The sequence below is a fragment of the Suricata suricatta genome, chromosome 1 (assembly GCF_006229205.1).
Source record: "Suricata suricatta isolate VVHF042 chromosome 1, meerkat_22Aug2017_6uvM2_HiC, whole genome shotgun sequence".
Classification (NCBI taxonomy): Eukaryota; Metazoa; Chordata; class Mammalia; order Carnivora; family Herpestidae; genus Suricata; species Suricata suricatta.
This window is the reverse complement of record NC_043700.1, coordinates 112,938,644-112,952,396: the sequence shown is the minus strand read 5'-3', so window position 1 is coordinate 112,952,396 and position 13,753 is coordinate 112,938,644. Positions and strand designations below refer to the sequence as shown.

The 13,753-nt window shown below is 36.7% G+C and overlaps 1 protein-coding gene across 2 annotated transcripts in view; it reads left to right on the top strand.

Annotated features, from left to right (window-relative positions):
- Nucleotides 1–6: 6 nt before the first annotated feature.
- The window catches only part of NFKB1 (nuclear factor kappa B subunit 1), a 114,919-nt gene continuing 101,172 nt past the window's right edge, over nucleotides 7–13,753 (top strand). For both annotated transcript variants that reach the window (XM_029942630.1, XM_029942623.1), the window contains exon 1: nucleotides 7–81. The gene's annotated coding sequence lies outside the window, so the exon portion shown is untranslated. The remainder of the gene's footprint in view (nucleotides 82–13,753) is intronic.

The following is a 13,753-nucleotide window of genomic DNA, read 5'->3' as shown; positions in this document are numbered from 1 at the left end:
CCTTCCCCGGCCCGCAGGCCCTCGCCGCCCGGGAGGGGAGCCCACAGGCGCAGGGAGGCCGAGCGCGGACTCGCCACCAGGGTAAGCCGAACGCGGGCGAGCGGGGGGCCACGCCGGGGCCGTGTGGCCCGAGTCCCGCCACCTAGCCGCCCCGCACCCCCTCTAGCCCTGCTCCGACTTCCTCATTCCTGCGCTAACCGCTGGGCTAGACCGGACGCAGGACCGGGTTGACAGTAGTTGAGAGGCACATGGGACTGGCGAGAGGGGCGAAAGGCACATCTGGACTTGGCAGGGGCCGGTTGGCCACAGGGCCGCGGCCGCCCGGGACGCCCTGTCTCCTCGTGTCCGAGCGCCCGGCGGGAACAGGACGCAGGGGGAACTCTTGCAAACTCTTTATTTATTTTTTTTATTCTTCACCCCCCCACCCCACCCCCTCCTGGCGGGTGGCTTGAGGACTGAGGTGCGCTTCGGAGAGGGGAAGGTGGTTGGTGCAGTGCTGAACCAGATTTCACCTAAGGGCGTACCATGAAATGAAAGCAGAAGTGTACGTCAGTCCTCTTGACTGGGAAAGCCCTCCCCAACCCCCCCCAAGTTGAATAAAACAGCCTTATTCCTTCATCCCTTACTTCAGAAAGAAGCCCCCACTTCACACGCACACCGCAACCAGAGCCGAATATAGTCACCTACTATAGGATCTATACCTTCCTTTTAAGAAAACAAGGAGGGCCTGGTAGTGACCCTACAGGGCCTGGCGTTTGAGTAAAGAAATTACCTACTTAGCGCACTTTTTAGACACTGATTATGTAAAACACCCAGACAACGGCACCGTGTGTCATGCCTGACCTCCGAAACAAAAATAATGATATAAACAAAGCCTATCCTAAGCACGAGTTTTCTTACCGTCTTTAAAAATAGATACCAATGGAGATGTTGGCCCTGATTTATTGGTTTATAGTGAAACCTAAATGGGACTTGATGACATAGAATTTGATTATCAAGATTTAAGACTTTTTCATGGACTTTGTTAAGTAGGTGTTTCAACATTGCAGCTTATTAAATAACTATATTTAACTTAAAGATATTGTTATAAAGCCCATAATCTGAGAAAATGACTATAGTATTACCAAAACATTTAATAACTCTGGCATACAAATGTTCTGTAAACTAGTGATCTTTGGTAAACCCTGAAGCTTGGGATTAAGATGTTCAGGGCTCATTTTTTTCTGGCAAAAATCTCAATAGAATATTCTTGAGTAATTTAAATTGCCTAGTGTTTGTTAAAACTAAATGGGAATTTTGATTAAAATAAAGTTCTTAGCTAAAAAGTATGTTGTTTTCCTAATTTTAATATTGTGCTTTCTAGAGATGAATCCTTTCACTGTTTGGTGCAGTAAAGAAATTATGTAAATAATTTAAAGCAAAGTGTTTTTTGAGCTTCTGAACTTGGGAAGACAGGAAATACAAAGATTTGTTTCCTGTCGCATTTTACATTTATTGCGTGATTAAATTGCTAAGGAGAGCTGAATATGTAGCAGAAGCGGAAACATGAAATTATTCATCCATATTAATATACCTGCAACTCCTTGATGCCTCTGGAGCTTGTTTAGATAAAATGTCTTCCTGGGCCACAGCTTACTGGACAAATGTGAACACAAAGAAAGGTTCATTATGTGTAGGCTTAATGCTGGCACCGAAATACTGCTTGCTGTGAATAGCAAATCACTTCTAAACGTGTTTGAAAGACTTTTAAAAGGAAATACTATAACCCAATTAGGGTTTGGTGGGTTTGAAAATTAGGGTTTGAAAACCTGTTGTCTTTGTTTTCAAATTTCAGTTTGATCTAATGTTCTGCAGTTGTCATTCTGATGGGCTGAATAAACACCCTGTTTTGCAAACCAAGTTAGTAAATACTAGAGAATGTATACAAAAATAGTCCTTCCCCTTTGTAAGCACCGCTTTGATCTTTGCACTTCCTTCTTACTTCTGCCTCTTAAACAAGCCCATCTGTGATGACTGACTTGCCGATGGTGAGCGCTCAGTCTGAAATTGGCAGAACTTTTTGATTTTGTGATCGTATTCCTCATAATTCTCTTGCCATGTTCCTTGGAATAAACTGAGGCTGGTTTACGAAACTGATGTTTAGGCAGGTCGTTTTTACTACTGCTTTCAAACTTCCAGATAATCATGAAGTTTACTGCCTTGACTTTCAGGGGTGGCTCATTGTGGTAGATAGAAGATCTAGATAGGGAATAGCAGGCTGCAGGAATCTTGGACTATCATTCAATCAGCAAGATCTTATTTTTTACCTAATTTATGAGAGGTATTCCCCTGTTCAGAAGAGGTGAAAGTACTGGCTTTTGGGGGGAAGTGGTTACTTCTTAACCTTCAATTAGTTTGAACTTGGGAGAAGTCAGAACAGTATTGACATTAAAATAATAAGTGTGAAAAATAAGAGTTCCCATATGGATTTTTGAAAGTAGTCAAAATATCATCTTTTTCTTCTTCAGCACTTCTTAATAGATGTGCTGTTCTGAGCGTAGAGATAACTACAGTACAAAGTGCATCTGGAAATGACACAATAATTTAACCAATAGAGTAAATATTCACATTATGCTCTGCCAGCCTTCAGACTGGACAGGAGTCACATTAGCAGGAATGGATGTATTAGAATCAATGGCTGTGCAAAACCTCTCACTAATTTTCTTTACTTTTAGTACGGAGATTGTTTGGTTTTCTGTTTATAGTATGAATCATCTATGGTGGCGTGATTGTTAAACGTTGTAAGAACAGAAGAAGGAAGAGAAGGAAAAAAAGAACTTTAGTGTTAGAGGACGTTTTGAAACGTTCTCCTCTTACGTCTACATTTATGTCTGGTTAGAGCTAGTTGACAACTGCTTCTTGGAGACCAGTAAGCCACACTGAAGCAATTTATGCTGCTTCCTGGGAATCGATTCTCATTTTCACTCTTGCACCTCCCATGAATACTGAGCTCACCTGTAGTTGTCCTAGAGGTAAGCAGGCAAACCATCGGAAGCATGTGTTCCCCTGTGAGTTGACTCTGTCGCTCCTTAGAACTCCTATGAGTTGACACCCGCACTCCTTAGAAGACCTTGAGGATTTTTAAGAACTAGCGGCATTCAGCCTTAGGAAGAAATATTCGGACAGTGGCACGGTCCCACGGGTTAGTTTGGCTCCTTGACCTTTTTTTTTAAACATAAAGATTAATACTTGAAACCATGGTGTTTGGTAGAGTTAATACAGTAACATAACTGAGACTCCTGTCTTTGTAATATTTCATTAATGAGTATCTAGTACCTCACTCTTAGATTAAAAAAAATAGCATTCTTTCCATGATAATAAACTTAATTTATACCTTTGGTCCCTGCTGTATTAGAGAGGGTGTTCCTGGGTGCAAATTAATGTGCTGTCTTTCATAATGCAGGTGAGGCTGATGGACTTGCCCTTGAAAATCAGCTAGTTGTTTAGAAAATAACTTGTGAAGTAGTATAAGCCTAACAGTTTTACACAAAAGTAATAAAAGATGTGATTGTTAAAGATTATAGCATCCTCAAGAGCAAATTATAAATGAAAATATTTGTCTAGAATATTATTCATAAAAATATCATTGTATTTTAAATTTTAAAAAGAAATCAATTATTCTTATTTTTCTGTAACAAGTAGTAGATTTAATTACTACTAGTGCAAGTTTTGTCTGCTTTAGTTTGTTGCCTATTTTTGAAATTAGAATAATGAAATGGATGGCTTAATCTCCCGTTACAAACTGGCTTAGTACTTTTTATTTATAGTTCACCATTAGGCCAAAAATCTTATAACCAACTTTTATGCTGGCCCATACTTTCAACATATATTAATATGTTCAAAGTATTTATAGACTCCATCTCTTTAGTGGTGATAAAAGATTCTGACTGGTGGAGCTTTAAAGAAGAAAGTAAAGATTCTGTGTGACTTATTAAGAGGCTAATTATTTTTTAAAAAATAATAGAAAGGAAAAAAAATAATACAAAGGAGAGGAAAAGAGCTATCTGAAAGAATCAAAATCCTATAGTTCCAGCTGAAAAGAAACCATGTAATTTATACTGACAAAGGCATATCTGACTTTCAGCATTGTGCTTGTTGGTACATAGTAAGTAATCAATAACTATTTAGCAGTGAATGAATGACATAAGTTTTATTTTGTTGAAAAATAGGGCAGCTGTTTTCTGCAAGGAACAAAAATTACACTATTTTGCCTTGCCTTCTGGGAAGAAAGAACCCCAAAACGAATTCTTGCTTCCTAAATACTATATTCTTATCTAAAGAGCATTTGAAGTTTACTAGAACAAATCATTTATTAAAAAGTATCCAGTGCCTTCCAAAAGGAAACATTTCATTCTGAAAGATGAGTCTATGAACTGGGAAAAATGGCTTTTAGTTTCCAAGTTTTAGAGGCATTTATGGAACAAGGTAATAAAGTAATTGAAATGATAAAAGATGCTTATGCAAGTAAAGAATGTAACTTTTTGGCTACACTAGAATTTCTCTAAGCTCCACTGAAACTGTAATTTCAACATTAGTATCTCCAAAAAAGGAAGCAATGCTATACACACTGCTTTGTAATCCAGAGATTGTTAAGCCTATTGAAATTAATCAATTAAAAAGTAAAAACAAAATATGTTAAACTATCCAGAATTAAAATCGGATAGCATATAAAAAATCGGGAGCAGGGAAAGTTACTAGCTAGAAAGCCTTAAAAAACAAGGAGGCCTTTAGCAACATTTACTACTTTAATATTTCCACTTTAATACTTAAATGATTTTGCAAAACTGTAACACCCAAGACATCATTATGTCAGGGTTTTGTTGATTATTTTTCTCTTGTAACATTTTCAGAAAACTGTCCTTGAAACTCTAACTCTAATCATGTATTCTGTGTAAGACAGTGTTTATGAAATATTCGTTGAGACTAGAAAAGAGCACAGTGCCTGGTGTTCTGACCCCAGGGAGAGTTAGAACCATTTAATTGGAAATTGCTGATTTCAACCTACTCTGCTTTGCTGCCCACCTAATTCTGGTTTTGTCACTGACCTCTCTTTGAATCACTTGCAAACGTACATTCAGGCTTTAAAAATTAATTTTAAAAATTACTTACAAATATATATATTTGTCATTTTTATTGTTGCCAACAAACTGAGGAAGAAGCTAAATGTTTACTTATATAACAAGTGCACTGTAAAGCTGTCATTGTTGAACAAAGTACTTACAGTCTGGGTGCCTGGATGGCTCAGTTGGTTAAGCATCCGACTCTTGGCATTGGCTCAGGTCATGATTTCATGGTTCATGATTTCAAGCCCCGCATTGGGCTCTGTGCTGGCAGTGCAGAGCTTGCTTGGAATTCTCTCTCTCTCTCTCTGCTCTCCCTGTGCCCTCCCTTACTCACGCTGTCTCTGTCTCTCTCAAGATAAATAAACTTTAAGGAAACAAAAGTGCTCACAGTGAATAGCAGCAGAGTTTGTTAGTTAAAATAACAAAATAATCCAAGTACTTTTCCTGTAGGTTCCCTGTGGGAGGGATAAATTCTACTGTGTTGAATTATATAACCCACTCAGTCTACAGCTTTTAGGTATGAAGAGAAGCATAAACAAAAACACAAACCTCTTAGTTGTCCTCTTCTTTACCATATTAGTCAAAAATCTATGAAAAATTCATAAACTCTGTACTGGAAAATAAAGGTTTAAGACTTTTGATATCTGAGTATTTATGGGCAAGATTTCCTTGTTTGTAGCTTGAACTAAAAAATATAAAACCTGGATGAAGTTAAGCACACCTCTATAAAAAATGTTTAACATTAAAAAAGTTCAATTGCTATAATGAATGGCAGTCATTTATAAAAATTATTTGTTACTCATTATTGTTTATCATGTGATTTGGACTGAATATATTACACTATCTTTCAATGTCGGGCATACCTTTCCCTCCAGAAGTCATCTTTTATCTCCAGAAATCAATTCTAACGTATATCAAACATGAAAGAAGAAAAATTAAAAGTGATGACAGAATCCATAATCAGTCTGCCTATTTATTGGTTCTGTGCCCATGCCTGCAATTCAAAGAGTGCAAATAAATTACTTAATTGTCTTAGAAAATATGCCATCCAAGACAAGAATTTTAGGAATGGTGCTAATGACTATTTTTTAATGTTTTAACATGAATTCCTGACTCATATTTTATTGATATTTGATGAATTTCTTTGTCTAACAGTTCTTAACTTAGGTATAGATTTATATTTTAGGATTTAACCATTTATTTTGTTTGATCATTAAGAATTGATTTATAAACTTTAGTGATTTTTTGTTGATATTTTTTAAAATACAGGGCTAGGAATGGTAGTGAGGTCGAAGGAAAAGAATCCCTTATAATTTATAGCATTTTGTATAATGCTCTCTATATAATACAAGCACTTTTATGACTTATAAAGTTAAAATGGAGGTGCCTGGGTGGCTCAGTTCATTAAGCGTCCGACTCCTGATTTTGGCTCAGGTCACTATCTCATGGTTCATTGAGATCTCTCTCCTCTCTCTCTCTCTCTCTCTCTGCCTCTCCCCCCTCAAAGTAAATAAATAAAATTTTTTAAATAATGTTAAAATAAAGGTGTATGAAAGGATAAAAGGAATATGAATGATTTTTATACCGAGGAAATTTAAGGTAAAAAGGAACATGAAGAAATTAAAGAATAAAAATTAAATTAAACTTAAAAAAAATTAAATTTAATGTTTTTAGTTCTCTTAGATATTCGGGAAAGTACTTAAGGGAATACCCAAAACTGGTAAATTAAAATTAAATTTTAATATAAAATCTAGACATTAGAAATATTAGTTTTAAAAATGTATTCACAGTGTAATTTCAAGCCAACCAAGAAGCCTGGGAAAATACTTTTTGTTGGAGACAGATTAACAGGAGCCAAAAACATAGCCAATTTCATACCATATTCATTTAATTTACTCATTTATTATGCTGTTAATACATAGTAAGGGATGTAAGTTATGTACTTAACTTGTGTGTATGTGTGTGTGTATTTTTAATCTATGAATCTTAGAAATTTGGTCAAAATGAAGACTAATGAAAACATAAGTCAAGTTTAGCAGAAGAGTCCTCTATAAAATCAAGTCCTGAATCTTATTAGTAACTTGAATCTGAACAAGAAAAATAATTTAGAAACTGAATCAGAATTCCAGGGAAAAGGATAAATTCTGTATATCATGGATCAGAATGGGAGGGTCAGAATGAAAAAGGGAGACAGAGGTTGATCAGAACTTTTTTATGGGCACTTCATTATGGATTATCCTATATGATGAATTGAAAACAATGGTTATTACCCCCTTATTCTGAAAAAAAAACTTTAGAAGTCAGTTGTGATTAAGCAAAGCTCAGTACGCCTGAGAATTTAAAGTCAAAAGCATGGTATTTGGCAATCAAATATCTTTCCTCGCTCTCATGCCATAACACAGCATTCATCTGATAAAATATCTTTATGGTTTCTCTCCATGTGTTTACCAAATTTCCCATGTTAGACACCAAACCAAATTTAGCAAACACACCTCGGAACATTTCATATTTCCTGACTATTTTCAAACAGTACCTTAGCAGTAACTTACCCTGATGTTCTTTTCTATGATGGAGAGGGAAAGTACTCTATTTCTCTTAGAAAGTCTACTGTAATAGCCCAATGAGAATTAGTCCAAGTTGTTTAGTAAGGTAGTTCAGTCCTGTGTTGAAATAGATGGATGATTTGGGGACAGGTGTGCTGTATTTACTAAATACTTGTTAAACTGAAGGAGTCCAGTCATTCAAGGAAGCCATAGAAACAAAGATTTTATTGCCAAGCCACTTAAGTGTCTCCCCATAGACACCCCCATCAGTGCGCCAGTGTCAAATCCATCATCAGCCTCATCCACCCAACTGCTCTCCGGCCCCACATTAAGCAATGCACATGTTAGCCCACCTCGGCCCATTCAGTAGGTTCCCATGCCAGAAATCTAGGAACCTATTCTACATACTTACTTAGCTCTTCCCATCCCCAAGTTCTATTCATTCAGCCTCCTCCTCACCTCCAGAATCGATCCCTTCCTTATTGAATTTTTAGCTTTCATTTGTACATTGCCTCCTGATTTATTATCTCCTATTCCATCTTTCATTCCAGGATAAAGGTCACCTTTCTAAAGTGCAAGTCTGATCATGTCACAATCTTTATATTTCTGAAATGCGTCTCCGTTGTCTTCACAAGCTGATTCCTGCACCCCTTGCTCCTCACCCATCCCCTTTTTCTCAAATCATCCACATCAATGTTTAGTTCCCTGTCCACTGCGTTTTCTCACTTTGAATGCCTCTGCACACACCCTCCCTGTGTGAGGAGTGCCCTTCCCTTCCCAGCCAGCTAATCAACCTTCAGGCATGGTTCAGGCCTCACCATTTCCCTCTCTCTCCTCTATCCATTTTCCCTGACCTCCCCATAGTTATGTGCTCCCAGTCCATCTTCTGACTTCTTCTCTTTTCTACACAGAAAATACCTTGAGGGCAAGGATTTTATCTTACTTTGCATGTACATAATAAGTTTGCTAAATGCGTTAAGTAAAGAACTAGACAGAATGTCAGCAGATATTAACTAGGTAGCTATTGATTAAACTCTGTGGCTCTGGGAAAAATCAGTTAACTTCTCTGGGTTTCATTTTCTCTCTGAAAAAAATGAGAGGGTTGGGCCAAATGACCATCTACTTCTAAAATTGTTTATTTGATGTAATAGTATTATTTGGAAGACTTCAGATTTTCTTGCCTTATTGAGATAGGTCAGTTAAGGAAAAAGCATGTGATAAAGTACAAAAACAATTCTATTTTTTGTTAAATCTTAACAGGAGCGTGCATGAGCAGGGGAGGGACAGAGGGAAAGAGAGAACCTCACACAGGTTCCATGCTCGGCACGGAGCCCGACATGAGGCTTGATCTCATGACCCTGGGATCATGACCTGAGCCAAAATTAAAAATTGGATGCTCCACTGACTGAGCCACCCAGGTTCCCCTATTATTGTCATTATGATAATATGAGGAACTGCTTATTTTTGGATTATGAATTATCATATATGGTTGTAGTCTAGTTTCTTTTTGACATCAGTTTCTGGGGTTGCATCTTTTTGTTATTAATCTATCTCTACTATGAACTTACACTCATATTTCAACAAAGAAATTGAAGGCAAGCTTGATACAGAATTTGAATATAAAATTCAATATTTTAATTCTGAATGGGTTCAAGTTCTCACTAATTATAACTATATTTGCAGGAGGGAAAAGGGAAGTGTTAGTAACATAAGCTCAATCCCCATCTGTCAGAACAAGAACTAATGTCTAAAATCAGCTAATTAAGAAAAAATATATAAACAAAGCATTTGGAGATATGAAAAGAACCCCCAGGAAAACCGAAAAGAGAAAGTTCAGAATGTTAAAAAGTCAGTCACTCTGAAAAGCAGGGTTGGAGAAGAGGAGATGTGGGTAGGGGTAAGCTTTTCTACCTTTGCATAGTTGGATTTCTTTTTTAACCATTAATTCATTTGAATATATGTTGGGGCCTTTCCGTATGCCAGGTTCTAGGTACTGGGAATGCTGAACAAGACAGAACACTGAACAAGGCTCCGTAATTTCATGGAGCTTAGATCATGTAATGTTTTCAGTTTAAAACACTTTCTCTTACATTAGCTCTTTTTAAATTAGAGAATCACATGACTAAAATATTGCATTAGGGGTGTCTGGGTGGCTCACTCGGCTGAGCGACCAACTTCGGCTCAGGTCATGATCTCGCGGTTCGTGGGTTCGGGCCCTGCGTCAGGCTCTGTGCTGACAGCTCAGAGCCTGGAGCCTGCTTCGGATTCTGTGTCTCCTTCTCTCTCTGCCCCTCCCCCATTCATGCTCTGTCTCTCTCTGTCTCTCAATAATAAATAAATGTAAAACAAAAAAGATTGCATTAATCATCAGAGTACAGCTTTAATGATTTACCTCCAAGTGAATGCATTTAACTTAGATGGTGCTCTAGAAAGAATAGTACCAGCATCCCAAAAGCCCTATTTCTGCCCCTTCATGGCTAGGACCCCTACCCTCACTCTCATTTAAAGGGTTTCAACTAACAACTTTTGGATTGTATGCATGTTGATTCCGTGGGTCCACATATAAATTTATCCACATACAATCGAGAACTGACTGAATGAACTCTTTACTCCAAGGTGCTAATAATGAGTTTCACACAAGTAAGAACTGTGCTGTGGCTAAAAGCCCTGAGGTCAATTCATTTCAGACTGTAATCACTAAACAAAATATGTTAGTAAAAATATGAAACAAATCACATTTCATATTAATTTGTCACTTCTGAGTTTGAGTAAATATTTTGTTTATTGCCCAGCAATCGTGGTCACTGACAGAGATGTGGGAGAAAGGAGAATTCACATCAGACCTTATCAGACGTGGAAGAGAATGTAGTTCCCTTTTTTCTTCCTGCTCACTTTATACATTGGCATCTGCATATATTGAAGGATTTATCTGCGTGAGTGGTCAGTGTGGAAATGGCTTCATAACTAGAATCAAGGATTGAAAGTTCCTTGATTTTGATGTTTGCAAATCGCATTTGTGTATGTGTAATTGGAAGGTCATTGTTGCGCTCATTTCTTCAAGGAAACCCTTTTCTCCCTCCAGAGAAATTGTCACCTCATCCATAGAATCGAGTATTGCTGGTTCACATAATTAATCTTTTTCATTTAAAACGTGAAGGATACACTTTTATCAATCTTTGAGGATAAATAAAAATGAAAGTCCAAACTGAAGTTGTCATATTTAAATTTAAGAGAACCTGATCAGTTTCTCTATATCCAGTCAAAATAATATTAATCTCTAATTCATAATTCTTAAGGTCTACTTCCTCTTCAAGCTGAAAGTACAAATCCTCCAAAATGGTATATAAGACAAAGGTCAGACATGAAATTAAAATTTGGTTTCACTCCATGTTTTAAGACTTAATTTTTTTAGAGAAGTTTAAGGTTCACAGCAAAATTGAGAGTAAGGTACAAGAGATTTCCCATATACCCCTGCCCCTGTATATGCAGAGTCTCCCCATTATCAACATCTCCTATTAGAGTGGTACATTCGTAACAGGTGATGAACCTATTTGACACATTGCAGGCACTCAAAGTCCATAGTTTATATATGATTCATTCTCGGTGTTGTGTGCTCCGTGGGTTTGGACAAATACATAATGACATGTATTCATCATTACGGTATCATACAAAAGTATTTTCACTGCCCTGAAAATCCCCTATGTTCCACCTGTTTACCCCTCATCCCCTACCCCCACCATCATACTCTGTTTTTAGTGAAGGTATCTGTAGTAAGTCAAATCCCTTTCTGATGCCACCTGAACGAAAGACCTCAAGCTTTGAGTAAATGTATTGAATTGGTTTTTCTATGGAAATGGGAGGCAGCAACCGCTCCTGAGGGACTTCAGTTATAACGTGTAAAGTTTTATCTAATACACTGTAACCTTTAGAGAAGTTCTCTAGCTATCCAAATTCAGATTCACCATATTTTATCCTACTACACTATTAATAAAAACAAATTTTACCTAGAATGGAATCTGACATTTAATATATATAAACCTAATTATAATATGATTAGAAAATGTCCAAAACCTCTTTTTGATTCTGTAAATTTTAGTCATCTATAATGAAGAAAGCAAGCATGGACAAATATTTGATACTTACGGAACACATTGGAATGCATTCTGATCTTTCTAAGAAAATCCCTGTCCTCCGTGGTTACTGTGGACATGATACAGCAAGAATTTAGATGCTTTTCTCTCACAGTGAAAGAGGGTATATTTACTGTGGTTTATTAATTTTAAGAGGTACTTTCTCCCCCACAGTTTAACATCTTAATTATATGTATTTGAGGATTTTCTAGATATCTTCCTGTTATTGGTCTCTAATTGATTTTGTTGTGTTTAGATAACCTATCTGTATTCTTTCACTTTTTTGAAATTTATTGAGTCTTGTTTTATGCTCCAGCATATGGTCTGTCTTTCTGAATGTTTCATGTACACTTGAAAAGAATGTGTCTTCCACAGTCATTGGTGGAGTGTTCTTAGTTCTAATTTATAGTTTTATTAATGATGTTGTCCCTGAATTTTCTGTATCTTTACTGATGTTTTGTTGATTTGAGTTCATCATTTACTGAGAGTATTACAGATCTTAACTATAATTATAGATATTTCTGTTTCTTCCTTTAGTTCTGCCACATTTTACTTTTTGTATTTTGAAGCTCTGTTAATACATGCATACACATTGAGATCATTATTTCTCTGTGATGACTTAACCTTTTGATTCTTAAAAAGTGTTTCTCTTTGCCGTTGGTAATATTTCTTCTCTTGAAGTCTACTGTATCTGATATTTTAGTATAGTCTGCTTTTTTAAGTTTAGTATTTCCATGGTATAGCTGGCATAACTTTCCATCCTGATACTTTTAAACTGTTTGAGTCTTTAATATGAAAGTGTAATTCCTATGAAACACATATACTTGGGTCTTGCTTTTTGTCCAATCTGACTTATCTTTACTTTCTTTTGGCTCATTTAGTTCATTTATATTTAATGTTATTATTGTTGTGGTTGGGTTTAAACTGCTATCTTGGTCATTGTTGTCTATTTATGTCATGCTCTTTATTCATTCTTTTCCTCTTTTCCATCCATCTTTTGAATAAGTCAAGTTTAGTTTTTTAAATTAATTTATTTATTTTTAACTAAACTTCACACCCAGCATAGAGCCCAATGTGGGTTTCAACTCATGACCCTAAAGATCAAGACCTGAGCTGAGATCAAGAGTTGGACGCTCAACTGACTGAGCCATCCAGGTGCCCCAGTCAAGTTTAGTTTTTAAATTCAATTTCATCTCCTTCATTGGCTAATACTTTAGTGACTACAATGTGCATCCTTTAGTCTGGCATAAATTAATACAATAACACTTCATGTGTAATGTAAGAACTTGATAGTGGTATACTTCCATTTGTCCTTTTCCCTTCCTCTGTGCTATTTTTGTTATTTTACTTCTGCATGTGCTATAAACCCCAAAATATATTGTATTTTTTAAATAGCGTACAAGAAAAAAAAAGCCTTATACTTACACACATTTTCATCATCTTTGGCATTTATCATTCTTTCATGTAGATACAAGTTTCTATCTGGTATCGCTTTCCTTCAGCATGAAAAACTTTCTTTAACATGCAGCAGGCCTGTTGATGATGATGCAGTTCTCACAACTGTTTTATTTGAAAAATGGCAATTTACCTTAATTTTTAAAGTTTATTTTGCTGAGTATAGAACTGTACACTAAACTTTGTCTTTTAGCACTTTCGTTGTTTTTGATGAGAAGCCAGCCATCATACTTATCATTATTCCCCCTTATCTTTGGATGCTTTTAGGATTGTTTTCTTTAGCATTATTTTTTTTAATATCTTTATTTTATTTTAGAGAGAGAGAGAGCATGTGAGGGGAGTAGAGGGGCAAAGGGAGAGAAAGACAATCTTAAGCAGACTCCACACTCAGTGCAGAGCCTGAGTCAGGGCTGGATTTCATGACCCTGGGATCATGACCTGAGCCAAAATCAAGAATCAGATGCTCAGGGCACCTGAATGGCTCAGTCGGTTAAGTGTCTGACTTCAGCTCAGGTCATGATCT